This window comes from Stegodyphus dumicola, chromosome X2 (genome assembly GCF_044657685.1).
Source record: "Stegodyphus dumicola isolate Sdum_Otavi_A_Nest chromosome X2, ASM4465768v1".
In the NCBI taxonomy this organism is placed as follows: Eukaryota; Metazoa; Arthropoda; class Arachnida; order Araneae; family Eresidae; genus Stegodyphus; species Stegodyphus dumicola.
Genome location: NC_140781.1, coordinates 25,350,878 through 25,377,121, shown reverse-complemented (window position 1 = coordinate 25,377,121; position 26,244 = coordinate 25,350,878). Strand labels below are relative to the sequence as shown.

Here is a 26,244-nt window from a genome sequence, read left to right as displayed (position 1 = left end):
TTAAAGTGTTTTATTCTATTTCATTCTTTGTTCATAGAAACAGCAAGCCTAAAAACAGTTTTCGAATCTGAATACGTAGTTCGTGATTAGCATATCGACGCTCTGATTTCGATGCAGTAGAAATGCTTGAGCATATGTCCCATAAATCATGAAGAGGTACATCAAAGTAAAGCCGTTCATCAGTTATTGAGACTGTGTTCATTTTTTGTCATTTTACTACTTATTAAATTAATTCTAGAACCGCATCAGAGGTCAGACTGGACTGACCACTGGCAAAATTTATGTTTTTTGTAATTTTCTAAGCATTTCAGTTTCACATGAAATTAAACGACTTTACTTAAATCTATTCAAATATGAAGTGCATAAAATTTCAAAAAGAAATACGTTCTGCTGTATATGTTCACCATATATTTTACTAACAAAATATGTATAAATGAAACATATTTTCAAACTGCTGCAAGCAGTTTGCTTACCAGGAAACATACAATGAATCGCACGTTTGTAAGTGCAGATGATCTTGAAAAATCACTTTATAGGATCTCTAAGGAATATTTATGTATATAAAATAGCAATCTCATTTTGCTTCACAGAGTAATCACATGTGATATTTATGAATCTCTACAGCAAGTATCTAAAGTAGCTTTCATAATTAAGAAAGATGAGATTTCTCGAAAGAAAAAGTAATTTGAAGATGATATGCAATGTTAAAATAATTTTGTCACTGCAGGAGAAAATATCAAGAATAATAATTTCCTTCGCTAACTTCCTTAATTTCAGTTTTTTAACAGTTTCTCAAAATTAAAAATTTAAAGGAATGCATTTCTTTGAAATAATAAATTGTTCTTTATAAAAAAATTTCACATCAAGCTTATGGTCTGGAGCTGTAATTCACAAACTGAATATTATGATACTACACTGACCATATATGAACTAGCATTAGACAAAAATACCTTGAAACTGATCGTTTTTATATTCATATCAAGAAATTATGAGCAACATATGAAACAACGTTTAAAAAAAGTAAACATTTAAAATGCTAAAAAATATTATATACATATTTTAGATGTGATGCTGAAGCACTCGTATATTCGAAAAGAGCAACTTTTTAGACATTAAAAGAATTTTCTCACTGAAGGAATTAGTATCAAAAATGATAATTGCCTTCGTTTGTTAATATTTGCACCAAACTTTAAGTCTAAAGAAAGAAGTTTATTTGGGATAATGAATTGTTTTAAAAAAGAAGTATAAAGTCCAGCATATGTTCTGAAGTTGTCTTTCATGCACTGAGTATTATAAAGCAATGACATAGCACTGACCCTCATTAGGAATAAAATTACTCAATTCAAAATTACCCTGGTATCTTAAAAGATCGCAGGTAAACGGAAAGTTTCTTAAAAGATCGCAGGAAAACGGAAATATTTTAAAAAATAAGTTAGAAGAGCATATGTCTTGGATAAAAATGTGGAGCGAAACAATTACCACATGATACGCGTAAATAAAATATACTTGACTTGTTAGCATGTTTAGGTATATGCAGAAAGTACTAGATGTACATAAGGAGATTGGATTTTAATAATTTTTATTCAACTGAAGTTATAACATCACATTGTCTCCTTCAAGTTATCATACTGGGAAGCCACACAGCACTGGAGACGATTTTTCCACTCTTCATAGCAGTGCTAGAAATTGGGTACCAGAATTACATTCAGCTGGTCAATTGGGGCAGTTCCAAAATGAGGTCTTATAAAATGCGTTTTCAATCCTGGGAATCGAAAAACGTTACATGTACTCAACTAGGACCGATAAGGTTCTGATGAGTCACAGGAAAATGTTTACTTAAAAAAAAAAACTCATTAACTGAAAATGCAGTGGGAGATGGCTCATTGTTGTGACACAGCATCCGACTGGTCTTAATTCTTGGTCTTACTTTCATGAGCCTTTTTACAAGTCCTTTCAAGAAAGAATTTCTCGGTAAACTTATTGTTTCAACGTTTGGCCTCAAGTTACAAACGCTTTGTGCCTGGCCATTCAAAAAGTAATTCAGCATGCTTGTGACCTTTTAATTTTTTTACCTTTTTCTTTTCTTTTTTTTTTTTTTTTTCCGTAGTGAGTTTGAAGTGTGCCGTTCCTTGCTTGGAGAGACTTTTGCGGACCGTACTGGAACACCCAAGACTCGTCACCAGTACATTTCAGAAAATGAGGATCATTTTCAATCCGCTTAAAAAAATAAATAAATAAATAAATAAATAAAATAAGGACCTGTTCTGCTTTTTTCCTGCGAAAAGGTTTTCGGAAAACGTTTTGCACAGATTTTCCTCATCTCAAATTCAGAAGTCAAAATCTGAGGATTGCTGGTGTGATTAAAATTCAACTCTTCTACAATCATTCTGATTATTAAGCGACTATCAGAACACAGAAGATATAAGATTCTGGCAACATTTTCGATATTTTTTGCAGTTGCAAGCCTTTCCATGTGATGTTTGTCTTAAGTTGGAACCCTTCCTTCTGAAAATGCCTTAAGCTAACAGAAAACATAGCCCCTTACAAAGCATTATCTCCGTTGGTCTGCTGAAGCTTTGAAAAAGTTTTTTTATCGCACTGCGCTCGTGTCTAAAGCAAAATCTGATAGAACAAAGTAGCTCGAAATTTATGCGACTTATTTTCAGAATGCACTAGAACAATACAGTTTATGAATAAACATCCTACGGACAACTACATGACTCTACGCAGTTCAAACTCATATTGGTTATGCATCGAATGTACCCTCATCCTTCCTTCCAAATGGAAAGTTCATAGTATTGCCAGATCAAACGTTATTCTTTTAATCTAATTAATTTATTTGCAGACCTCCTATGTGTGTCCTATTATCAAATGCTATAACTTTGTAGAATAGGAAAGGGACGTTGATTGGCCCATTTTGTGTTTATAAATCGTTATAGCGCAATAATTATATATTCTCTTTCTAGTTTTGAAATATTTGAGACGGATTACTCTTTATTTTTTAAATTAAAAGTAGTCTAATGTTTTACAGTTTTTTGTTTAAAACCATTACAATTCTTCTTTTTATTTTTTCGTTATAATGCAGTCATCTACTGGAAGGGTCATTTAGACGGTTTTAAAAGAGATTTAAAAGTGCATTTCTGTCAACATGCATACTAATATTAAAAAACAATGCAATTTTTTTAATAAAAAGTAAATACTTTATAAGAGGCATTTGTTAAAAAGAGATTTTTATTATTCTTACTTTTATTTAAAGCATAATACATTCTTTCATGTTTTCCGTTTGTTTTTACATCTTAATTTAAAACCATTCATAAAATAGCTTAAAAATAAATTACATTTTGAAATGCTAATTAGTACTTCAGTTTAGATTCATTGTTTAAAATTGTACAGCATTCTGTTTAGAAATGCGAACATACATACATTTGGACAGAAATTAAACAATTTTAATTATATTAAAATGATTTACAAAGCAATTTTATTATTGAATATTTCATTTCTTTGCTTAGTATATCAGTTATAAATAATAATGAATTTTTCACAGTAAAAGTTTTTACATGACAGTCAAAATGACCACAATCTCGGTTCTAGACAAAGATAAATGTCCGTGGTTCTGGTGTTAAATTGTGTAGTGTAAACAATAACAGCATTTTATAAAATTTACTATTATTTATCATCTTTCGGTGGCAGCTCTTCTATCAGGAACTTTCATGCTTTATATAGCTAGCACACCCGTGTGGTGCGGGCCTGGAAGTAAAACACCGATAACGAACAGTGCAACCGCCAGGTCGTGGACTAATTGTTCCATGTCACCACCGTTATGGCGCTAAACATTCGCATAGTAGGAGTTCATATTTAGGAAAAAGAAGGTTTTGAATCCATATCGAGATGCCTTCAGTTTTTCAGTAACACGATGTGATCCTTTTTAAGGTATCTGTAGCTCAGGAAAAATTCTCTTCAATGTTTCGACCGTCTGTTTGTTCTCTAATCACACCGGATCTCCTTCTTTGGATTTTACGTATGTCAGTCATTTTGCTTGCATATTGATTTTTCTTATTTAAGCTGTTAAATCAAGTCTTTACTTCGTTCATCACTGCTACCGTTTTATTTGATTATTATAAAGCATGCTGAGGCTATCTATTTAAGAAAGAAATGAAGCGGTGCCTTTGTGAAGAACCTCCTGAGGAAAATTCGTTCATATTCATATTACACAAGAAACAAACTATATAATACACTGGCGACAAGTTCGTTCACCGGCAAATGAACCCGGTTAAATTAACAGTGTCTAATGCTCTTATCCACTCTTCCGCAAGTAGACTAAATGAAGTATATTTTCCAAAATGATCTGGACCTTTTAATACGAACTGCTTAGGCGAAAAAGTGGCATTTGATGATCTTCAAACAGTAAACTATATGACACATGACGATTTTTCTAAACAGCATTCGAAACTAAATACTATTGGTATTTTTGTAAATGGCATATGTTATTTGAAAGAAAGCCACTTTGGGCCCAAATGGTTTTTAATACGAGATTTGAAGCAGCATTATTTTCCGATGAGGAAAGGGATCTGGACATTTATTGAAACAATATGTAACAAATGTATTTTATTTTCCGATATTAGCTGTCCTCCTGAAATAGTGGTTGACGTATGCTGACAGTGATCTTCCGAAACGCAACCTCCTGTAATGTTGTAAGGATCTTAAGTTTTACTAACGTTTATTTTATTTTAAATCTTTACTATCACTTCTTATTTTCTACTTCCGGCCAGAATTATAAGCGTTAAAGTATTTATGCAAAGTTTGTCTGGCGAACGCCAAGTATTTAAGTTGTGGCTTTTTGCCAAGCGAGAGAGAGGAAGCAGTGAGTCGAAGCAGGCCGCTTACCTTAGAAGTTTTACTCAGTTGCTGGTTGCCTTCCAGGCCAGAGGTTTTAATCCTCTTGATAATTTTTAAACGTATTGTAGTGTTCACAGTTCTCTGTACTACATACAGCTTCCTGTTAATATAAGGCCAATCTTCCACGTTTATTATTTTAAAGTTAAATTAGAGTTTAGTTTTATTTTTTATATTTTTACGTTTAGACCACAAGTAGTGGGTCTGTGTATTCCGAAGTACGGAAGTTATTGTAAATAGAGAAAAATAAAGGGTTTTGTATACCCTTCTTGTGTATCCTGTCTACTTCCCACAGTGATTGAACATAGCTTTAGTAAGCTCTCTGTTCCGAGTCAGGTCCTTGCATGTTCCCGAAGAAAGTAAGACGGAACATTGAACCTGATAATGTAACGTACATTGTAACATTCCTAGGGAAGAATATGTCAACAATTTTTTTTATTCTCTATATCTGATTAGCTCTTTATATCTTATAAACGGTTTTCGTTACGTAGGAAAACACTGAAAGCTCGTTAAATTCCTACGAAATTCTAGAGTACTAAAAACTCTTTTACTAAAAACGAGCTCTCATAAAATCAGTTAAAAAGGTAGATAGATGCCTAAGTGCAAAAGTAAATGACGAGGTTTTGCTCGAAGGCCCAAATTTTGCTTCTTCTAGCTTGATGTTATGGGTAATTTTTAAGGTTTCCCCTTCATTCACACGTTGTTTCTTATGTTGAAGTTTCTAACACTTCGATTGCTTCATCTAGTCCACCAGAAAATATAAATTAAATTAGTTTAAATAACATGCGAAAAATCTAAGTTTAGAGAGAGTTATAACCTTGCAATGATGATTCAACTTACTGGAGTGCTGCGCTGATTGTTGGTGAATTAGCATTTTATTTACAATTCCATGAGGAGTCTCATTAACACAGCAGCCAGGTTCCTAGATTTTAATATTTGATTTGTTAGCTGTTTGAACTCCTATTGTATTCTCAGATCAAAAGCAGCGGAAGTTAAGTTTTGTTAATATTTATACCTGGAATATAATTTAAACCTGGAAATACCAATAAATGATTTAGTTACTTTTACATATTTTTTCTTGTGAGTTGGTGTTGTAATGTTCTAATTTAAGGTGGAGCGAAAATTCATATCAGAACAGAAAAAAGTATTACTAACTGCATCAGAGTTACGTAGATAAACAGTAACGTAGCGTAAATGTTCTGGAAGAAGTTTTTTAGGGAAGGACGGGTCAGGGTCAGAGACGTATTAGTTTCAAATTCTCAATCCAGCATTGACAAGATATTCTCTCCAATAAAAGACAGAAGGAAATTAGAAGTTGAGTTGTATCATAAATATCAGATGTTAGAGAAGGAATTGATTAAGGGAGGAAATTATTAAATTTTTGGTCGAAGCCGGAAAATGAAAGCTGATAATCCTCGGATTGTTGCTTTATATTCATGATTCTATAGACATGTGTAATCACAAAAGCGTGGAGGGATTATTTGAATTAAGGGTGAAATGCAAAATTAAGAAATTAGCGCGAAACTGTAATGATGGAAAATTCAGTGGTGGAAATTTGAGTTTTTTCAGAGCTTCCTTTCTTAACCCAAGCATGTCTAATAGTTGTTGAATTGTTAGACGCCTATCAGCTTTTACCAAAGAACGAATTTTCTCCACATTTTCCATATTCTTTGAAGTTGGAGGGCGCTCTATCTTTGGTTCATCTTCAAGGCCTTCGCTCCCACATTTAAAGCGGTTATACCACTCATACACTAGTGTTCCTGACAACGATGACTCACTATATATTGTTCGAATCATCTCTAACGTTCCGACAGCAAATTTATCTAATTTGTACCAAAATTTAAGGGTATAACACTGTTCCATCTCGAAGCAATGTTTTTAAAATGCCTTTTCAGTAAATGAAAATGGCTTTTGATATGCAGACGACAAAATAACCAGTTTAAACTGGCTTTAACGAGAACTGAGATGTCACTTTTTGTAAACATACATCCATTCTTTCACTTCTTTATTTTATCTCATGGTCTTTGAATTTGTCCAGTTACTTTATGGGCGTACCTTGGTACCTTATGGGCGTACCAGTTACCTTACGAGCGTACCTTGTAAAAATAATTGTGCGTATTTAAAGACTACAGAAAATTTTGAGCATGCTGGTATAACAGGGATAATAATTAGATCAAATAAATTATGAAATAGTCGACGAGGTCTTAAAAAATGTTCATAAAACACAATGAGGAATTTTGGCCAGTAATGCCAGCTAGTTTAAGATCGAATATTTGCATGACTTGCTTAATTCACCATTATCTGTCTGTTTATGGGTCAGAAAGACTATGCATCATTTGAAGGAAATGGTTTATTTCTTCAGTTACAGAAATCTGTAACTCAAAAACATTAAACAAACCATATTTTAAAATATTTAATATGGACTATTATAATATACAATAGGCAAATGAATATCAACATATACTTTCAATAACGTAAAATAAGTAAGAAAAGTTAACTTTTTTCTTTTTCCTCTATTATTATTAACTTTCTAAACATTCATTTTAATTAACAATGCTTTCATTCACTAGTATTAATGGGCACTGATGGAAACTTAAATAAATCACCAAGACGAAATCTGTTTAAAGGAATGAAATGCAGGCAAAGCATTTGTCTAGGTAACATGTGTTTTTGATTTATGTTTCATGCTTAGAGTATGCGCGAAAAGAGCCATTTTGAATGATATGAATTCATGATTTTTTTAGAAAAAAAAAAAAAAAAAAAAAAAAAAAAAAAAAAGGAAAATTGTAGGAGTTTCAATTTTCAAATTCAAGCCAGTCGAATATGAGAATGACCACAATTGCTGGACGCAGCCATAAGTTATATCATTTGAAAGTTGGGCAAACGAGCTGACTGCATGATCGTTTACGTGGTTTTTCCCATGTGGATGCCCTTAAGAAGTCCTCCACGAAAACATCCCTCCCCTTTGGGCACATAACCCTAGTGTGCTTTGCCGTAACCAAACCAAACCAACCGCTTGAAAGTCATTATCTTTGAATGGAAATTTAGCTGTGCAGAATGTCGGGCTTCACAGGACTGAAACTCTCATCCCGTTCACGCCTAGTCATTCGAGAAGGGAGCAGTTTTTGCTAAAGAAAACTATTCAGTACTTTTTTTTACGTACAGTTGTAGGTAATTTCGAAGCCGAAGAGATGAAAAATTAGCAAAACCGGGAATCGAACCACGGACCTCTGGATACCGGCCCAGCGTGCAGAAACACTACACCACGAAGGCACGCTAGGAAAGTGGGAGAAATACCTTATACAGTAACTTTAAAATTCAGTACGTATTTGACATCAGAAAGCAATCACTAAAATCAGTGCATGGGGTCTTTAAAATCAATAGATGTGATCAAGTATTTACGGCGTCAATCAAAAGCAACTAGATTTTCTTTTAAAATTTCTGTTTATCACCGTTCAGCTTGAACATATAAAGGAAACTTGGTGGAAGTTTGAGTTAGAGTTTCAGATAAAAAACGGAAGGGTAAATAAATCAAGAATAATTAATCGCTACAGCCAGAGCTTAATTTCTTAAAGTACCGAATTTTTATAGAAAGACATAAAAAAAAAAATAAATAAATAAAAGTAAAAAATATTTAAAAATGAAATATTTAATAATTAAAGTAATAAAATAACTAATAATTGAAATTTAAATTGAATAAAATGTAAATAGACAAATAAAAATTTAATAAATTATTAATTAATAAAATAAAATACCTCGGCTTATTCGGGGCTCCGACTGGAATTACACTTTCACTCAAAAGCTAAGAAATAGCTCAACTAAAATCCGACTGAACTCAAACTCTGGATATACACTAAGCATAATAAATTGTTTTAAAGGATAATGGAAACAAAGATGCTTTTTCAAGCGAAACATTAAAAAATGGTAAAACGCATAAAGCGTCACTCATGAGACTAGAGAAAGTACTAGAAAAGGGTATGAAAGTTCAGAGGGAAATTTTCATGAACATAAGTTGGCATGAAAACAAGGACAGAAGAATCCAATACTTTCTGATCACGATGCCCCACCGATATAATTCTAACCCTGAAGGAGAATATGTCAGGGGAAAAAGGAATCGACTTCTAAGGTTTACTTATTAGATAACATTAAAATTAAAGTATTAAATAAATTTTTCGAAATCCAAAATATTTTCGACTGAAACTATGGTTCAGTTATGAAAAAGAGCCAAGAGTTCTGGTGCACTCCGGCTGGAATTACGTTTTATCTTAGACAGAGAGACAAACAAAGTAGACAGATGTTTTGTTTTTCACCCGCTAAGTCTTTCTGCACCGATGGACGAAATATCAAGCTTACCTGCGAAGGAAAGGTCTATAGAAAGGGGGCAATTTCGTATTTCAGAGGAGAGTAAAAAGGAACTTCGTACATTTTATACGAGTACCAAAGGGCAGGAACTGAAGATGGTACAAAATGAAAATAAATGGCCCACATGTAATAGAAAAAAAAAAAAAAAAAGAAAAAAAAAAAGGCCTATAGGAAGAAAAGGAGGATTGTGTCCATGAGTGTGGTCTTAATAATCGAGAAGGCACAATTTAAGCTGTGGTTATAGTTGGGAAAGTGACAAATTTTATTACAACTTGAACAAAAGTGGAAATTAAAAAAAACCAGATACTAATAATGCAAATTTGCTGTTTTCGGTTTACGCAACTGCTGCCATCTGTGGACACGCATATTAACTAAGCATATGTTAATAATTCTGAAACTAAGTTCTTGATGTGATGTTTCTAGTATTGTTTAACGATAGCAATGTGAATTACATTGGCTAATAATGAAAATATCATGTACTAGCCGGCTATGCGACCCGTCTTCGTCTGGCACTCCTATTATTTTCTTGCTTTATGTTTCTTTCTTCGAAGTTAGTGACCAAGTACTTATTACAGTAGCAAATCGTTACTAGAAAAACGTCGCCTAAAGTATCCGTGGGGTTAATTCCTCCAGTTAGGTTCGTCAGTGTTACTGCTTTTCTGCAATACACTATATCTTTCAGCGTCCACCATAGATAAAAGTTTAAAGGTGTTAAATCACGTGAATGCGGTCGGAACTCGAGTGCACATCTTCGTTCAGTTCAGCGTCTTTGCACATTTTCATCTAGGTAATTTAGCACTTGTCTGTGGTGCTACTCTGTCTTTTGAGAGAAGAATTCATCATTCCCCACAGAATGCTCGTATAAACGAGGTAAAACGGATGAGCGTAGCATATCTACGGACGCTTGACTTGTAACAGTTAATTCAAAGATGAAAAGCTCTATTAAACCCTTGGTTGACAACCTACAACAAACACTGAGCAAACACAGAAGCTGCAATTAACCTGAATGTAACTTTTTGCATCGTTTAACTCAAAATTTAGCTATAAATTTCCCATACCTTTATGCATGGTCACGTAAAACGCAAGGAAGAAATTAGAGAAATGTTATTGCAAACATTATGCAATAATACGAGGTAGGGAAATTTTTAAAAATAAATATTGATATTAAATTTATAATATTATCCATCCAAAAACAATGTAATAAATAAACTGTTTGCAACGTTGTTAACGTAACTGTTTGCAAACATCGTTAATATATGTTTAATTATTTCGATTTCAAAATATGAACAGTGTCCTTTAAATCATTAAGAAGTTTTAACTGCCCTTCATTAGCACTGCATGCTATCTTTAAAAAAAAACTCCTCCCTGCAATCCTTTAAAATACCTAATATGTTCGAGATTATTAGCCACATACTCTCTAACAAAAATATCATTAGGAATCGTTGGCTATAAATCTGTTAACAAAATGGGGCCATATGAATTATACCATTGTAAAATGAAAGCATCGTTATCTACACCAGCATATTCTAATTCATCAAAAACAGCTCAGTGCCTTCTGAAGACATTGAGTCAAATCAGAAAGAAGAATGCGATTGTGTGCAAATATTCGTCCAGTTTAGCGTGTTTCTGTTCCTGCTTTGAAGAGCCGATAAATAAAAATTAGCGAAGTTTTGTATCCACATTCCAAATCATATTCATTCAGAATATGTAGCATTTATAAATATTAAGTTTTTTGAAGCAGGAAACTTGAAAAATCAATTATGTTCTTTCCGAGACAAACTACGGGTCCTACGTTTGCCAGCTGGACGTACTACCAGTTACACTACGCAAGCATGCGTGAAACAATTCAATAATTCCTTTTATTATTCCCTACTTAAGGAGAGAACGACTGCGGAAAGGTACGATGATACCCTAACGAACAATTCCAGGTGATGATGAATTATCATGAACCACATTTTAGTTCGGGCACCAACCTAGAGGCATTCTAAATTTTCTGAATCTAGGGAAAACGAGAAACCAGCTATACTTTCGCTGGAATTCGAGCTATAGATCTTCCAATTAAATATCTAACTCGATCCACGCTGTGAAGTTTGATTGTTAACTTTCAATTTTGAAATGTATCGAGAAGCACTGCCTTGAAATAGTACATTTAATGTAATAAAAAGTGTGATATAATCTTGAGCATTTGTACACAATCGCGCTTTTTCGAAATCCTAACCAAATTAACAAAAAATGGATTAAATGTTAACGAATAAATAATTAAAGTGAAAAATTTTAAAGCTCATTAACGGATTGAAACTAATAACCTCTTCAAGCAACTCATTTTAAAACTTGACATATGTCTTCTTAGAATTTAAAAGAAAATGTGAAAAAGAAAGAAACAAAAATGTGAAAAAGATAGGAAAGAAAATTTGAATAAGTCTCGCAATCAAGAATTCTAAAGATGCAAATACTGCACACTTAACGGGTTAATTCAATATCTAATCCTGGCGAACAGGTTCCCTGCATGAGCATTTTCATGGTTTCACCCGTGTGTAATGTAAATACTAGCTGGTTTCCCTTAAAATGCTCTCTACGAAAATATCCCTCTGCTTAGACAAATAGCCTTGGTATAATTTGCACACTGAATTTAAGAAACAAACATAATATAATAGAAGGAAGATGCCTTTTTCTTTACGGAAAAGGGGAGCAAGCAATCTTGAGAAATGTCAGAATTTAATTTTAAAGATGACTATACCAACAGAATATAAAGAGAAGTGAAAAATAAAGTTTAATAAATCCGATTGTCAAGAATCAATTGATAAAAGAACTAAATTTGCCCCCCCAAAAGTATTTGTTCACAGTAGAAATGAAAGATATTTTAATCTCTTAACCTAAAAAAAAAAAAAAAAAAACAGGTTGGGCCCACCAGCGGCCGAGCGGTAAAGCCGCTGAACACTGGTAGTTCGGTCCGAGGTTCCGAGTCCCGCGAACGGGTTGGTTTCATGGGCGTTTTCTTATTTTTCCCCATGTGTAACGCGTATACAAGCCAGTTTCCATTAGAAAGTCCTCCACGAAGGCATTCTTCCCCTTAGGCAGATAGCCCTCGAGGCTTTGCTATAATCACATACACACTTAACTAAAAAGGAGGAATCAAAAATTAAATGAGATAGCTTCTGATTTCTAGCTGGTGAAACTTAATGTTATTGAATTTATGTATTTTGAAAAGGAGCAGCTATTACTTAGCACTAAAATATTCAAATGATATAAATGCTTCAAATATTGCATCAGATATATCTAGTTTTGAAACTACGCTGTTTCAATATAATAGTAAAATCAGATCTTCTAAAACGAATGCAGGAAGGCAATTTAGTTCGAACATATCTGAACTTGAAAACTGTGATAAGAATATTTTTAATGTTTCTATTTACTTCAAATTATAAAAGAATTCATTAAATTATAAATTTATTTTTAAGTACATTAAATTATAAAAAAAAGCCTGAATACCAACGTAAGAATTTTATGTTAACTGCTGCATTATTTATTTTATTTCAGTGTTATTTGCTGTTTATCAAAAAGGTAGTATTCAACGTTTTCTTTCAAAAATTATAATTTATTATATGCTTTCGGAATGCATAATGTTATAATTAAAAATACTGTAAGACGTATGGTATGGTTTTATTTAATTTTGTTGGATATGGACGTATACAGATACATTTTATTTGATTGCATATAGGGGCGCGCATTTACCTCTTTGACTCAAGTGAAAAAATATCTGGTAACGGCTCTTGCTTTTACCAAAGAATTATTAGCTTTTAAATTTTGAATTACATCCAAGCAATAGTAAACTGTTTATTGGAAGTCACTGATAATGTGTTAAAAGAAATTCATTGAAAACTAGTTATGGTTAGACAGGTGAAAGCTATAATACAGCATGAGCCCAAAAGTCTTTAATCAGCCTTTATTTGGGCATAGATATAATGACAATTTTTTTTTAAATGACAAAAAGATTCAGTTTTTGGTATTCTTAAATTTAAAGAAATCATTTTTATAAAAATTACGAAATCTATGTTCCATCGGTTTCTATACTTACATTTAGAAAAATTTTGCACTCGTTATAAAAAAAAATAATTTATAAAACGTTTGACTCTTGTTCGACAATAAATCGGGAATCACATTCAGGGGCTGTATACAAATCAAAGAGCGAAATGCTTGCTTTTTTTATTCACAACTTAATATAAGATATCTTTTCAAAAGGGTTTTCTGATGTTAGGATATTACTTGGCGATCATTTCTATGCATATTATTATAAAAATATTGATCAATGTAATTTTTAAATGGATATTTTATGCACAGAATTTTTAAGGTTTGCTCTCTAGAAAACACTGGTATTGGTACGTAGCTAACTCCTGATATTATTTGAATTAATTAAAAAGGAAAATTATTTTTATATTAATGAATTTTTAAGATTATCCGATTATGATTTTAAAGTAATAAATCTTCATGAGAATAATAATGACGTATTTTTAGACTTTAAATATCTATAAATTACTTGTGTGAAAGTTTTTTCGCCATACCAAATGTAACAAAATAATGAATAAAAACACTTTCATATTTAATTATTAATGCTATGATTCATACTTAATGATTTAATATTTAACAATTATTCTTTGTAATCACAGCCATTTTTCTTCTCTCTAAGTAAGTAAATGCCTAAGTTTTTAATAATGAATAAAGACACTTTCATATTTAATTATTAATGCTATGATTCATACTTAATGATTTAATATTTAACAATTATTCTTTGTAATCACAGCCATCTTTCTTCTCTCTAAGTAAGTAAATGCCTAAGTTTTTAATAATGAATAAAGACACTTTCATATTTAATTATTAATGCTATGATTCATACTTAATGATTTAATATTTAACAATTATTCTTTGTAATCACAGCCATCTTTCTTCTCTCTAAGTAAGTAAATGCCTAAGTTTTGTGCTAACACATTGTTAAAAAAAGACTGAAATTGTGTATAATTATAACTGTCATACGTGCGAAGCAAATATTTCTGTGTCAAAGTATGCTCAAGTTCTAGCATTCAATCCAAAAGAAACCGAGAAAAATGCCAGTCAAATACTAACAAAAATAAACTTTATTCATATTCAATAAATTCGATTAATTACAATCTTTTGGTAGGTGTTTTTTTGAAAATATCTGCTGTATTAATACTGCTGTATCTCGAAGTACCTTGCTTTCCTCCTGCAAAATGAGTAAATACAAATAAAACAGAGCATTAAGATGACACCAAATCATAAAATCATCTCATTTATTAAAGGAATTTACAAGGTTGTTAAGTACTTCAAGATATTAATTTAGAAGTCAAACAACAAAAATCAGCGTTATATTTTCACGTTTTCACAGGACTAGCTTCGATATTTTTACCGAACCATCATCCTCAGCTGCAAAAGCGCAAACGCTGATTTTTGTTGTTTGACTTCTAAATTAATATTTGTTCGGCGTGTAATTGTATCTTAATTACTTCAAGGTATTTACAAAGTTGTAAGTACTTCATTTTATATTAAAAAGTAATATAATATTTAACGCAATTTATTCTGAATTGAATGAATGATTACATCAAGTTTCGATATGTGGACAATCTCTTGGTGTTTTAATTAGGAAAAATTCAGATTAAATTGGCGTATCGTGCCATGTCAGAATTTTCTTTATAAAATTACCTTCCAGTTTAAGTTAAAATTTTTTAAGTTTTAAAGTTTATTTTTAGAATACTTTTCTTACATCTATTATTTAGCCGTTAATGAAACAACAGCGAAATTAAAATACACACGTTCCCACATACGAAATATACATTTATATAAAATATGTAGCACATATTTTGTATTCTTGATATCAGAAAAAAGATTGTTTTATCTTAATCGAGTAAGAGTGTGTAATGTCACGGATTTTACAAAAAAATGTAAACACTCTGCTTCCAAAACTTATTGTTTATCTTCTAGAGACATTAGACATTTGTAAGCAGCAGAAGTGAAAAATGAACAACGCCTTCGCCGGGAATCGAACCACGGACCTCTGGAATACGTGCCCAGCATGCAGACCACCACACCACGAAGCCATGCCAAGAAGGCGGGAGAAATACCTTATATACTCCCCCTTTTAAAGGGCGACTGGGGTTTTTAGGGAACCTAATCGCCAAATTCTGGGTGTGGAGAATCATTATCCACCACCCTTCTAGTTCGGGCGCTACTGTAGAGATATTAGGTATTTTTTTGGAAGCAGGAATAATGAAAAATTAGCAACGCCTTCGCCGGGAATCGAACCGCGGACCTCTAGAATACACGTCAAGCGTGCTGACCTCTCCAAGAAGCCGGGAGGAATACATAATCTTATTGATTGTTTTATCTTACTCGAGTAAGAGTGTGTAATGTATACATACAGGGATTGTACAAAAGAAAAATACAAACACTCTGCTTCCAAAAATTAATGTTATTTCTATCTATTACACAGTAACTTGTAACTGGCCATCACTTTTTGTATGATCATTTTATATATAAACTCAAGGTGGTAAGAAATCGTAAATTCCAGTTGTGTTTCCTAAAAAAAAAAAAAAAAAAAAAAAAAAGTGACTTGACTTTCTAAAGGGGTCAAATTGTTTGTGCCTAGTTCCTTTGTTGCCTGTGTAACTTCGCTTAAGTTATTGAGGATATCGAAAGGTATTGTACCTAAAGCAATGAAGAGATAAAATGTTCTCGGCGAAACATTGTCTCCGAGACACAAGAAGAAAACGTAACTCTGACAAAAGAGGATTGTTACGTTAGAAAGAAACCTACTGAGAAAAATGATGACTCCAAAGCTTAATATGCGTCTACAGAACCAAGTGTTGTCCCATACACTATGAAACGAAATGCATAAGTAGAATGGCTCAGATGCTATCGCAAAACTGCTTGATTCAAAAATAAATGCAGACTATAGTGGTGGCAAGAACATAAAGCGAGAAAAGCTGGCCCACCAGCGGCCGAGCGGTAAAGTCGCTGAACACTGGTAGTTCGGTCCGAGGTTTGAATCCCGCGAACGGGCTGGCTGCATGGGCGTTTTCGTGGTTTTCCCCATGTGTAACGTGTATACGAGCCAGTTTCCCTTAGAAAGTCCTCCACGAAGGCATCCCTCCTCTTAGGCAGATAGCCCTCGAGGCTTTGCCATAATTACACACACACACACGGGAAAAGCTGATCAATGAAAGAAGTACGGTTTTCGCCGCCCAGACGTTATAGTGGTTAGGGAAGCCTACTGTGATACCAAAGGGCGGAGAAGGCATGGATGTTTGTAAACGTACAGTGTCGGTGCGGCATGGAGGCACTCTAAATATGCGGCGAGCCGAAAGTCCTCTCGAGACGTTGGTGGTAGGGGAAGACGGGTGGGAGACCCTCGAACCCGTCTCCCCAGGATGCTTTCCTTCAAAATTGGAGGCGGAAAAGAGCGAAATCATACTGTCACCTGTACGGTGTTCAAGGCTTTGCCAACGACAGGAGCAATCTTGCTTTTCTTGCCGCGATGAATTTCGTGGGCTTGTTCTGATACCACTGTCAGGCAAGTGATGTAAGTTATTTCTCCCACATTCTTGGCGTGCCTTCGTGGTGTAGATGTTCTGAACTCTGGGCCGGTATTCCAGAAGTCCGTGGTTCGATTCCCGGCGAAGGCGTTTGTTAAATTTTCATCTCTCTTGCTTCCAAAAAATCCTAATGTCTCTACAAAGTCACAATACCAACAACACAACATATTACGGTTTTCAGATGAGTCAACCTTCACATTGTTTTCCGCCTGAGAACGACTTTATGCCCGAAGCTTACAATCCAGACGGTATGTTTCCTACAGGAAAACATGGTGGTGGTTCAGTTATGGTGTTGGGTCATTATATCGTGGTTTACAGCAGGTCCAGTAATCAGCTTATAAGAAAAAATAAATATTTTTGACTAAGTAACCATTTAAAGCGGCCATGTCCATCAATGTTGCAGACGTCATATTCTGTATGTAACTGTAATTTTCATGATGATAAGGCCCCCACTGAAATTGTTCAGTAGAAATCTGAAGAACATGGAGAAGAAATTATGTGTCTTTTCTGGCCTGCACAGTGATTAGACTTAAATATCAGTGAATCTCTGAGGTGCGATAGAAACTATATTACGATCATGTTTTTCTTTTCAAGCACCTGTCAAGGAAGCAGTTTTCTAACCGAAAAAAGGTATAAAATCCCTATTATCGCCATTCAGAGTTTGAATGCTTTCCCTACAAAAGAATTTCAAGACTTAGGCACCAATGGCGCTCCTGCGCCATATTTCTTGGACAGCCTTCACATTTTCAGGTGGTTCCATAATTCTGACCATCCCTTCCAATTAACAGAGAATGTAAACATTTTTTAGTCTAATAGACAGTATAAGGGGATCAGAATAAAATAACTTTCTAATACGAATCCTTGACCTTCAAAGTAATTAAGAACTAGAAGCTTTTAAACACAAATCTGTATTACACTGTAGTTGGTGCTCACGAATCACAAACTTACCAAGAAGCAAATCTATCGTAAGAAAAAAAAATTAAGCATTGCAGGTAATTAACATCATAAGTTCTAAGGTACTTCTCCAGCCTTCCTGGTGTGGTGGTTCTGCACGCTGGGTCGCTATTCCAGAGGTCCGTGGTTCGATTCCAGGCGAAGGCGGTTGCTAATTTTTCATTTCTCCGGCTTTTTCAATTAACCTATTGTCTGTACAGTGGCGCCCGAACTAAAAGGGTTGTAGATGATGAGACTCCACACCCAGGATTTGGCGATTGGGTTCCCTAAAAACCCCAGTCGCCCTTTAAAAAGGGGAGCATATAAGGTATTTCTCCCACTTTCCTAGCGTTCCTTCGTGGAGTAGTGGTTCTGCACGCTCGGCCGGTATTCCAGAGGTCCGTGGTTCGATTCCCGGCGAAGGCGTTGCTAATTTTTCATCTTGCCTGCCTCCAAAAAATACCTAATGTCTCTACAAAGTGAACGATTTCTGAAAAAAAAAAGAATATACGAATATACAGATAAGAATTTGTAAGATGTACAAATCTTTTAATAACAATAACATCGACTTGAGTTTTAACCGAGCATGACCTTTTACTTACATATTATCTCACGCAAGTAAAGTAATAATTGAAATAATCCACTAAAATTAGTGACGTTCACTAGAATTTTACTGTCGATTCCCAATAATAACCATGCATATAATAGTTCAGCTGAGTTTAAGTCTTGGTTTTCATTTTTTAATTTATTTTTGTTTCGTAATCCTAACTCCATTTTTATTTTGCTGTTTATTATAAATTCTTTTTTTTTCCTTCTGTGTTGCGTAGTTCCTACAAATAGTATTTAAATACGTAGGTCGTATCTTGATTTTCAGTTTGTTTACTTTCCTTTATCTAACTTTTCATTGCTCCATAGTGGTCGTACGGTTAATGACTGCTGAATACTGGTAGTTCGTCCTGAGCCCGAGCCCAGACCGATAGATGGCTGTATGGTTGGTTATTGCGGTTTTCCCGTGTGTAGTGAATACGAAGTTTCCTTTAGAAAGCCATCCAGTCTTTAAAGTCATCTTTATCCTTAGGCAGCCAGCCTCGTCCACTCGAATACAGTTTCCTCGAAATAGTCCAAAAAAAAAAAAAAAAAAAACCTAATAACCTAACCTTTCGTTACTAAGCGATTGTTTCTCGGATTTTGTTTCAGAGGCGTTTACTTCAAAGCTCACTGGCTAATATCCTTGTATATTTTGAGATCTAGATAGAAAGCACATGACATTTGTTTCTAGTGTTGCGGCCAAAATTGTTTTCAAAGGGGATCGAGATGCGCCTTCAATTAGCCCAGTGCTTTTTTTGCACAGTGTGATTATTCCCCCATTGCATTTCCTTTACATAACAACACTGCAATATAGAAACTGTAATTGAAGGCTTCTTATTGACTCATGAATACTACTTAGATCACCGAAAAAATCATTACATTCTGAATGATGTTTTACACGCTCCTGAAGATTGTGAACAACGTTTATGTTTATCATCAAAGTATCCCTGTTTAGGTCACTGAGGATTATCTCATTTTTCATATTATGTAAAGCTTTGCAGCCTTCTTTATCGGTATAGTGGTTAAATATACTGGTTGCTGTTTCATTTGGCCCAAATTCGAATCTCAGAGGGGATATGGATGTTTATAAGTATCTAGTGTCTGGGAGACTTAAAATACTGGCGATCCGAAAGTCATCTTTATTGGTATAGGAAGAAAAGTGGGAGATCCTCAAATACGTTCTCTGAGGAAGTATACAGAAGATGTAAATTTTATTGATCATGTGTTATATTTTTCTTATGGAACTATTTCAACTTCCTTACACTTAGCAAATTAATTATTTTTCCATCTATCTGCATCTACAGTTTACAATCATTATACTCGTACATTTACAATATTATGCCTCTTTGTCAAACAATAAGGAGCTTCCCCATAAACTGAGCCGGCCATTTGGCTGTGCAGGAAAGTTGCGAAGAAATAAAAGTTATGCCCAAGGGCAGTTAGCAGCAGCGAAACTTGCCTTCTTCGTGGATTTCTTCCATGATGTAGTCTGTCTGTGTAGTCAAGCGTACCACATGCAAAAACCAAGCCAGTTTCATTATAAAGGTCCCTATGAAGCGATCCTTCTTAAGCCAATAACCAATGAGTACTTTAATTAACAAAACAACTAATCTATATTCAGCTGAGTGATATTTCTCTTAAAACTATTTAAAAATTATTTGATTTTCTATGCATCGTCATTTAAATTAACGCACTGCATTTCAAATCAATTTTATAGGCTGAGGGATAATTCTGTAAATTTATCCGGAAAATTACTATGCGATATCTCTGTTATGTTTTTTTATATCAAAGTAATTCTTAAGTTAGCAAACATATATTTTTTATAAGAGTAACATAATCCGCAAAATTAACTGATTGGTAATAAATATCGTCTCAAGTATTTAAATTTGCCTAAAAAAATTCTCAATAAGTTTGTTTCAACTTACCTCCATTTTTCGACACATTCTGGTTACTTGCCATACCATAATGGCCACACAGCTGATAAGGGAGCAGAATATCCATAGTTATAAGAGTAGACAATAGGGTAGGGGGCAGCTGCAATGGAAGCGAGAGAAGGGTAGTATGGCACAACGTATGTTCCTATAGCCAAGCCAAGAAATAACAAAAGGATGGCTGCAGCCTAGAAAAAAGGCATTACGGTAAAAAAAAAAAAGCTAGAATTTAATTGAAAAGTTTCGCTAAGTTTGAACTAAGTATCGTTATATAGAATTCTAAATTTACTTTAAATTTCCTCAATAAGCGAGCACACCAGAGGCCGAGCGGTAAAGACGCTGAACACTGGTAGTTCAGTCCGAGGTTCGAATCCCGCGAACGGGCTGGCTGCATGGGCGTTTTCGTGGTTTTCTCCATGTGTAACGTGTATACGAGCCAGTTTCCATTAGAAAGTCCTCCACGAAGGCGTCTCTCCCTTTAAGGCAGATAGCCCTCGTGTGCTTTGCCATACTTGAGTAATCCAATCCTCGATAAGCAAAATCTTCAATTACTCGAAATCTCTAGTTCTTCATTTTTTAAGGTAATGGAATTTCGATTGCCTTTTATTAAATTCCATTTTAAAAATTTTTAAAAAAATTTTAAAAATTCTGAGATTTAAAATTAAAAAAGTTCTGAGATTCTAGCTGTTGTTTTTCATAAAAGTTCCGTACAGAGAATGTGAAAAAAAAAAAAAAAAAAAAAAAAAAAAAGAGATGTTTTCTTTGGGTGCGGTAAACATCAAGGTAACGTGCGACTTCTTTTTTCAAAGCAAAAACTTGTAAGGCTAAAAACTTGGTTAAATCGCTTTTTGCATTACAAAATGAAATACAGCATTATTTGGTTTCGGAATTTCTATTTTTTTTTTATCTATTTAAACTGTTAATGAAAACAATGACATAGTTCAAAGTATTCTCGGAAGTTTCTTTACAAAACCAGACTCTTTTTCCATTTTAACAATCCATGTAAGAAATGTTATCTCTAGGACAATAACTAACCTTACATTAATGTCAGGAGAAATATGTCATCTGTAGGAATTCTTTATGAATATGAAAGATTTTTAATTTGCTCTAACGCGTTAGTTTATGTTGTTCTATCATATCTAAATCTATCCAGTTCCATTCCTAAAATACGTAAGTTTAATCACTGTGTTAGAAGACGTAGCACGGCAGAGAATACAGCAACCTTGAATAACCCTGTAAAGAGGGGATCTAATTACACTGCATTAATTTGATATCTTGCGGTTTTTTTAGTAGCTGTGAAGAGTTTGATAACGTAATCAGTTCAACATCAAGTAAGTAAACATCAGACATCGGATTTGTAAACAGACTTTAACCATCCAGAGATCTCGTGGCTGTTTATTTTTTTTTTATTCTGGTAGTAGCTCAACACTCGAGTGTCTTCATGTTCCGCTATTTCAATCAGTAAGTACTTGCACATCGACTTAAATTAAGCATATTTTACTCCTGTCAGGATCAAGAGACTCTTCAGTTCGTACGGTCTTCTATTTTATAACAACAAACCTTAACTTCAATAAATGTCTCAGTTCAACAAACCTCAATAAATGTCTCAGTTCTCGTACTTTATCCCGCGTTTTCCCCTGTGTTCTTAGTTGTCGAAGTTGTGTCGAATGGAAAGAAAGTGACAGCGCGCTTTTACTCTGCATCAAATAAAAGAATGTCTGGAACAACAAAACGATGATAAAAAGAATCGAGATAGTAGAATGGGATATTTCACTCAGCCGCCATCAGTCGGCGAATGTGTGCTTAGTTGCGCAGTTCTTTGCGATTCGTCACCTATCACAACTTACGCTGTGATGGATGGGCAGCTTAAGTCGGGAGGTAGTGTAATTAGATACGAAACAAACTTGTGCATTAGACCTTTAGAATACTTCTTCTAGCTTGCTCATGACTCATAAGTATCTGCAAGTGTTTGTTAATAAGAATCAATATCGATTGCTTTTATGAATCTATTTCAATTTGAAATAAAATTTTGTTGCTGCAATTAATCAGCAGCAAAGAAAAAATATCGAATTTAGGCATTACTCCCTATTAAAAATGTTGCTTAGAAACTTAAAATGTAAAAGCTGCTTTTTCAGATCGAAATAATATAAGTGATAGCTTTAAGTTGTGAAGTCAACTTCGCCGGGTCTCGAACTCCGGGCCTTCTGATTTCCAGTCGGACGTACTTTAAAGTTACACCACGAAAGTTAAAATAACACACAGAATTAAAATAATACTTAAAATTTTTATAAAAGGAAAAACATGTATTTTTATAAGGATTTCAAATTTTAGATATCCAAAGAAGAATACATTGAAAACAAAAGATTTAAAACTGATTTTAAAAGTCTAAAAACTTAATAAAAACTAAGACAGGTCTGATATGAATCGAAAACATGGCTGCTACAAAATTAGAGGTGCATCCTTTATCGTTCGAAATAATTGTTATCTATTTCAACCAGACTGTTATTAAACGTTGTATGTTTCAAAATCGATGCAAGCAGAAGAAAAAAAAAATGAAACCGGGTATTAAAAGAAAAACAAATATTGTATAACTAATAAAATTAGACAAAAACTATGCACAAAGTTGTAACATCTCCAAATTAACAAAGGCTAAGAAACCCTGTAACCACTTTAACTTTTATTTCCTACTTTACTTTACTTTTCCTACTTTACTTTTATTCAAACAGCACGTAACAAGGAAACTACCTTTCAAGTTAAATGACACTGTTAAAAGATTGATAAAAAAACAAATTCATTGCCTTATAAAAATTTAAAAAGAACAAACGTAAACATAAATGCTGCTAGAATAAGTTAATCTGTTAAGATATATTTCAGGAAAAGCGAATAAACGATGTAAATATTATCTTTCACCTTACACCATTTTGATTATAGGTTACCATTACTTCCACTAATATAAATTTTAAATACATTTAGATCCTTTCTTCTGTATTTAGATTTTCAACACTGTCTAATTATTGTTCATTTTGCACCATTTAATCTATGAAACAGAGGAAATACGTACCAATAGCTTCATGTTTAGTGCTTGAGGTATGAAAAACATTAAGCACTACAGCTGTAGATTCTGGGACAACACGGTCAGATAGGAACCCAGTCTTTATATATGTACCTGAACCACCCAAAATGCGGAAAATGACCTTCAGTTTTGCAACAAAGAACCGAAGTGTGGGCTTTGTTTTTATCCGTCAAAGTATTAAGGAGTCAGAAAGATTTCATTTTATGGGACATTGATTCATTGTCCGAAGCATTGTCCGCAAGGCTGAATCATGAAAAAAAAAACTTTATCATTCCAACTTGCTGACACTTGATGATGTACGACTCTTTTATTTCGAAAAACCACGAATCTATATTAAACAAGTTTTCTAACCAAAGGTGACGGTAGCCAGAGAATATTCTGCTGATTTTTTTGAGTTAAACGTGACATTTTGACAGGGATATTACGGCAAATTTTGAAGTTTGACGAACCGTAATAATTAATTGCTTTCTTTCTCTTTTTTGGGTTTCCTAGCTTCTAAACAAAGTTGTAAACTAAATCTAAGTTCTAAACAATTGTGAAAGCAGTATAGAGTAGTATTTTCATTATTATTTTTTTAATTTTACTTATTAAAGAATTATTTAATTCCTTAAGGGAAAAAAAGACCTTTATCGTGTAATTTTACTTTTTGTATTGTCATAATTATTTTACTTTATTTCTTTTGTGAAAGAATTCCTGTGTTACTACCTAATTTAATCACTGGCTTGTGAGGCAAAATTCCTTATTAAATTCTTCTGGCGTTCAATGATACTCAATTTTCTCATTCTTGGAATACCTTTTAGTTATCATATAAAAGTGTATCACTTTTTATGATAACTAAAAACTAACTTTATCTGTAATTGATTATTAATTACAGATAAAGACACGGAGTTTCTTTTTTTTTCATGCAATGAATGGCAAGAAATTTATAGACACTGTCGAGTTGGAGTTTGTTCTATCCCTTCTCTATTGAATGCACCTATAATGCATCCAAAAACTATGAAAACTAACTTATTAATCACTTTTTCAAGCCTCTTCTAGATTAGTTCCTTCTTATCAGATAAATGTGTAGAATCTCATTTCCATGGCAATTCTAATTCATATCTCCCAGCAAGAAGAGTTTGGTTTAAGTTTGGTTAAACTCCCTCAAACCAGGGTTTCTGAAACTTTTCAAATTTTGTACCGCATAAATATGAAACAAAAGTATATGTACCACCATAAAAGCATTTCGCCATTAAAAATCAATACATCCTAAATGGAGTGTATATAATCAAAGAATAAAACCCTTTAAATATATATTATGTAATTTGTAAATGAAACTTTTAGTTTACAATAAAATATAAATAAGTATACTACGAGTATACAGGAGTGCCGCTACTATTCTTGGAAATCATGCAATAAATTCTTAGAAAATTCCAAGAATGATTTTCCAAGTTTATAGTACCGTCGGAAAATTGTTCAAAACTCTTGGAAAAGTCAACATTTCAACATTGAAGCTAGAGTCGTAAACGTCAAAAAAGTGAAAAATATATGCGTTTCTGAATAATAAAGATTAAAACAAAATGTTAAAAGGGGCGCAATTATACATGCATTTTGAACATTCCTTTAAATTTTTTCTGTAAAAATTGTACTACTTAAAATATTGTAATGAACCACCAATGGTATATGTACCACTAATGGTATATGTATATGTTAAAGTTATTCTCCTTAAAACAGTTTTGACAGAAATAAGCTATTTTTAAAATTTCAAGTTCCCATAATGTGCTCAAATGATTCCTAGCATGCAGTGACAAAGTCGTTAAAATGGTACAACTTGCTCATGAATTCTCTTTTCTAATTACCGTCCACTCAATTTCAGTTTTTACCGCTGTCAAACCCCAATCTAGCTCAACTAAGATTATATTCAGAAATTTTGCAAACCATTAGCCCCAGTCAAAATGCCAAGTTCACTTTCTTCACAGAAAATACCTGCTAAATCTATTTTATTTCATTTCAAGTAATTTAAAATTTTACATTCATGAATTTTCCGATTAAATTCTCATATCGTTTTCTCCGAAAGAACTTCAAACTTCAAGTATACGCCGTTTTAAATCATTGACCTCGATAAAAGTACTTTTATGTTCCTTCGATTTCGTTTCATCCCCTCCCCCACAGCAGCGCGTATATTACAGTTTCATGCCTAAGTGGAGGAACGCTCGATGTCAGAATTCTTTCGATTACGTAGCCACTTTGGTTAGCCGAATCGCAGAAAGTATGAATCTTCGTATCTTAACCTTGAACCCGAGTGACTACGTAGAGAATTCGCAAGTAAACAGTTTCGTTCCTGCAGCAATTAGAACCGGAATTCTCTGTTTTATATACATTCGTTTTTCCTTGTTGAGGACACATAATGTCAAAATGAGAATTATTACACTACGTTCAACTGATTTTTTTTAACATTGCAAAATTTGCTTATATGACTTGCTTTTTTAAGACATGAAAAGTAAACACCTTTCCTTAATAATAACTGTGGTTTGTCATTTAAAGTTATATTTTATGGAACTTACCGTAAAAACCACAGTTACTTGTATTGTTATCCAGGCTTATCAATGCAGAGGCCGTCGCAAGTTCAGCTTCCTTTTTTCCCTCAGGTACAGAAGTCTTCTTTTTTAAAATTCAATAAGAACTAAACCCCGTTCTTGCTAATAAGACTGAGAGTCATTAGGGTTTTTTTTTTTTTTAGAAGCAAGAAACATGAAAAATGAGCAATGCCCTCGCAGGGATTTGAACCTCGGACCTCTCGAATCCTCGCCGTGTGTTCTAACCGTTGCACCACGAATGCATGCTGGAAGGAGGAAGAGTATATAAGCCTTGGCACGTCCAGCCTTGG

General features: G+C 33.6%; 1 long non-coding RNA gene across 1 annotated transcript; it reads right to left on the bottom strand.

Moving 5' to 3' along the window:
- Nucleotides 1-14,363: 14,363 nt before the first annotated feature.
- Nucleotides 14,364-23,524, bottom strand: LOC118201063 (uncharacterized). The gene is made up of 3 exons (XR_004760190.2): nucleotides 23,367-23,524; nucleotides 20,300-20,493; nucleotides 14,364-14,488 (listed from the first exon to the last, which is right to left on the bottom strand). It is a non-coding gene; the product is annotated as an uncharacterized LOC118201063 (long non-coding RNA).
- Between the last annotated feature and the right edge of the window lie 2,720 nt (nucleotides 23,525-26,244).